Below are 5,271 nucleotides of genomic sequence, written 5' to 3'. Positions count from 1 at the left end.
TTTATTCTTGTTTTATCGAACCTGTAAAAAATAGTAAAAACTTGTAATTACACAACAACTTATATTTTATACAATTTATTATAAAACATATAATATTTAAACATTTAATAAAACAAAAACTATAAATTTATATTATTAAATATTTAATTAATATACAATTTTTATATTTATCACACCCCCAACCAGCTTATTGCTAGTCCCTAGCAATTTAAGCGTTAATAGCAATACAAAACATATTGATTAATTTAAATAGAAATGTAATCAAAACTATCTAAGTGTTTAAATTAAATTTGAAAACTGTCAAAGTTATATCAAGATCATCATAATTATAATTTATGAAATAATTTGAGATGATCAATTCAAAGCTTATTTCAGGTAGTTAAATGTACACGGCCTTCAGAAATTCCTAGTAAGAGTCTCAACTCCATATCCTCACAGGTTAATAAATGTTTCAATTTATGGCAACGATTTCTCTCATGGAGTTGGAATACAGATAAATGCTCAGAAAAATGGTTTACAGAATGCAGACAGACAAACGAGCCAAACTAATCAAAAGATAGGAAATCCATTGATTCAAAATCTAGTTGTTCTTATTATATATTTTTTCTGATCCTTTTTTTTTTTTTCATAACATCATGGAATCAGACTAAGTTTATGCTTCTTGACCACATATTTATTTAATTTGTACAATAAATTTCTCTCTTTCTTTTTTTTATTTTTTTTATTTTTTTTTATTATGAGAGATATATTGGTTATAGTATATAATTTAAAAATTACATAGATCTTAAATATCTTTTTTTTTTTTTTTTTTCAGGAAATATCATTTTTTTTTCAAAATAAGAACTCAAGATCTAAACAATAGATAGTCTCTCTCATGATCAATAAAGGCTCGAAAGCTGTTTTCTCAGTCCTCTCCACTCACTCACAAAATATGTGTGAGTTTAAAATTTTAGGCACTCTTATAAGGTATATCTTGGGCCATATACTTTAATACCTGATTTTATCACAATGGTTAATCACTAAAAAAGATTTCATAAATCATATTTTTATATTGATCAGAATATTAAAATTGACATTTTTTCAAATAAAAATTTAAACATCCTTAAATAGATTAATACATGTTCTAATTTAAACCTTTCAAACATGTAATGTATGATATTTTTGCAAAAATTACTAAGATACAAACAATAAACATGGTTTTATTTTAAAATAATATTTTTTTAAATATATATATTTTTTAATTTTTTTAATATTTTTTTTATAAGTTTGTTCTCCCCCCAAACAGAATATGACATTGTCCCTAATGTCAAAATAACTATTAATAAAGAGTACATAATGAAAGAGATATCACCTTGAATTTTATTGAAGATAACAAACTGAAACAAACGCAAACCAATCCACGACTTTTGAATCAATGATCCAACTTTCTTTTCTTACTGCTTGATTGCGACCAATTGATCTTTGCTATCATCGGATCAGGTTTATGAACAAAAGCTTCCAAATCATCAATTAATTGGTCGGCAGTCGAAGCAGAGATGAGCATCCTTCGTGAATTTTCTGAAATGAAATTCTGTTCCACAGCTTTATCAAGAAATGTCAACAAACTGTCATAATAATTATTGATATTCAACAAGCCCACAGGTTTATTATGGATATTAAGTTGTGCCCAAGAAACAGTGTGAAAAATTTCTTCTAATGTACCAAAACCACCTGGTAGTGCGATAAAAGCATCAGAATTTTCAATCATTTTTGTGATTCTTTCATACATTGAAGAAACTTTTAATTCCTCCCCAATCGTAACACCTGTAATATTTCCTTCAGCTAAAGCTGTAGGAATAATACCCAAAACCTGACTACCTCCAAGATGTGCAGATGTTGAAACAGATCCCATTAACCCAATATTACCTCCCCCATATACCAAGTGAATTTTTCTCTCAGCCAATATCTTTCCAAGATTATTTGCTGCTTCTACAAACACTTCATTTTTTCCAGAACTCGACCCACAAAATACACAAATATTTTTCAATGTTTGTGCAGAGGATCCAGCCATGTTTTTACTTTCTTTTTGGTCTGCGAAAATAGAGAGAAAGATGAGAGATTTTATAGGGGTTATATGTTATCATGACAAAACTATGGGTCACAGTTGTAAACAGAATAAACAGTAAAAACAATAATAACACACATGCATATAAACAGTAGTGTGATTGTGGCTCACAATTTTCCTCTGGTTTTACGTCCAGAAACGGCTTCAACGCCTTCTATGAGTCGAGGATATGCTTCCCATCCAATTTTCTTATAAATTGGCAAACAGGGTCTTTTTTAGTCGGATTCCCAAGACTATTAAAATGACGCTCGTCTTGGAATTGTTTCCATAAACGGAGAAGTTCAATATGCACGTGTCCACTAGAATGCGTCTCAAGAGTCAATAAGATGTTATCTAAAGACTCCTTACTCAGCCCATTCTTAATGAAACCAATTTTATCTTCTCTGTTATTGGAAACATATCCCAAAGATCTGCATCGTTTGTCACAAGTCCATCTTGCACATTTATGAAAAACCCCTAAACTTTTGGCCCTTCGTTTTTTCGCGTAAGTACTTTTTCCTAATTCAGGCATATACTGAATGAGTAATGACTGTTGAACTTCTCCTCCTAATCGGACCTTAGCTTCTATTACAAGATGAATATCTTCTGGAATTCCTTTTCGCATTAACAATCTCAATCTTTCACATCTACCTGCATAAATTTTTCTTAGAACATTTTCAGAAACAGAGGGAAAATATTTACAAATTTTTGAGAGAATTTCATCCATTTTGAAAAGAAAAGAAATGATTTTTTTTTGGATCAGCAATTGTGGGAAACTGATTAAACCGACTATGAGAGCCACGGAGTACCGTTATCCGCCATTTAACTTGGAAAATAAAAAGATTAAGGAAACCTGAAATAAAACAAACAAAATTAATTGCAATACAAAAAAATCAAGGATCGGAAAGGGAAATAAACTCTTCTTTAAAGATTTTATTTCCTAAAAATGGTTTAAGCGTTTGTCCATTTACTTTAAAAACATCACTATTTTTAGGATTTTCAATGTCCACAGCTCCATAAGGATACACATGTTTTACAACATATGGACCTGTCCATCTGGATCGTAATTATCCTGGGAATATGTGAAGTCGCGAATTATAAAGCAAAACTTTTTTACCAATCTCAAAAGATTTTCTAAGAATTGTTTTATCATGAAATGATTTGATTTTTGATTTATAAATCTTTGAATTCTCATACGCGTCATTTCTGAGTTCATCAAGTTCATTAAGTTGCAATTTGCGCAATTTGTTGGCATCATCCATGCTTGAATTAAAAGTTTTGATCGCCCAATAAGCTTTATGTTCCAATTTCACAGGCAAATGACAATATTTTCCGTAAACCAACCTATAGGGAGAGATATTCAATGATGTTTTAAAAGCTGTTCGATATGCCCAAAGTGCATCATTAAGTCGCAGAGACCAATCTTTTCTATTTGGGTTAACAGTTTTTTCGAAAATTTGCTTTATCTCCCTATTAGCTAATTCAACTTGTCCATTTGTTTGAGGATGATAAGGAGTAGTTACTTTGTGAGTAATACCATATTTTCCCATCAACGAAACAAATGGTTTATTAACAAAGTGAGTTCCCCCATCACTTATCATGGCTCGAAGAATTCAAAATCTACTAAAAATATTTTTTTTTAAAAATTTGATGACGATTTTATGATCATTTGTTCGACATGGAATTTCCTCTATCCATTTGAAAACAGAATCAACTGCAACTAAAATATACAAGTATCCAAACGACGGTGGAAAAGGTTCCATAAAATCAATTCTCCAATAGTCAAAGATTTCAATTTCAATGATAGGATTCAAAGGCATCATGTTTCTTTTTGAAATCGCACCCAATTTTTGACAATTTTCACAGATCTTGCAGATTTCGTGGGTATCTTTAAACAAAGTGGGCCAATAAAATCCACAGCGCAAGATTTTTGCAGCAGTTTTCTTTGAAGAAAAATGTCCTCCGCATGCTTCTGAATGACAAAATTTAATGACACTACTTACCTCATTGTCGGGTATGCAACGCCGAAAAATTTGATCCGGACAATACTTGAACAGATACGGATCATCCCAATAAAAGTTTTTTACCTCATTCAAAAATTTTCTTTTATCTTGAGAACTCCATTGCGGTGGCATTTTTCCTTTTACAAGAAAATTTACTATGTTAGCAAACCAAGGTGTAGTAGTAACTGAAAATAGATGTTCATTAGGAAAATTATCGTTAATTGGTGTCATTTCATAAGATGATCATGTTACTAGTCTCGATAAATGATCGGCTACAACATTCTCGGTTTCTTTTTTTATCTTTGATCACAATGTCAAATTCTTGGAGCAACAAAATCCATCGTATCATTCGTGGCTTTGCATCCTATTTGGTCAACAAATATCTAATAGCAGAATGATCAGTAAACACAATAGTCGTTGATCCAATCAAATAAGAACGAAATTTATCTAATGCAAATATTACAACAAGTAGTTCTTTTTCAATTGTGGAATAATTCATTTGAGCATTGTTTAAAGTTCTATTTGCATAATATATCACATAAGGCTTACCGTTTCTTCTTTGACCCAATACTGCACCGACTGCATAATCACTCGCATCACACATGATTTCAAATGGTAAAGATCAATCAGGAGGTTGCATGATAGGAGCTGATGTTAAATGTCGAATGATTTTATCAAAAGCATTTTGGCATTCTTGAGTCCACTCAAATACAGTGTCTTTTGTTAAGAGGTTACAAATGGGTTTAGAGATTAAACTAAAGTCCTTTATAAACCTCCTATAAAATCCGGCATGTCTAAAAAATGAACGAATTTCTTTATTGGTTTTTGGAGGGGGTAAATTGGCAATGACATCAACTTTTGCTTTATCAACTTCAATTCCATGAGATGACACAATATGTCCCAAAACAATCCCAGAATTAATCATGTAATGACATTTTTCCCAATTTAAAATAAGACTTTTTTTTCACATCTTTTTAAAACTTTTTCTAAATTTTCAAGACGATTATCAAATGTACTCTCAAAAATAGTTAAATCATCCATGAAAATCTCCAAACTATTTTCAACCATGTCGCTAAAAATGCTTAGCATACATCTTTGAACTGTTGCTGGGGCATTGCATAAACCAAATGACATCCTTCTGAATGCAAATGTTCCAAAACGACATGTGAATGTAGTTTTTTCTTG

This window comes from Primulina huaijiensis, chromosome 10 (genome assembly GCF_012295235.1).
Source record: "Primulina huaijiensis isolate GDHJ02 chromosome 10, ASM1229523v2, whole genome shotgun sequence".
NCBI classification, from domain to species: domain Eukaryota; kingdom Viridiplantae; phylum Streptophyta; class Magnoliopsida; order Lamiales; family Gesneriaceae; genus Primulina; species Primulina huaijiensis.
The sequence above is the reverse complement of the archived record's forward strand: the minus strand, read 5'-3'. Positions refer to the sequence as shown.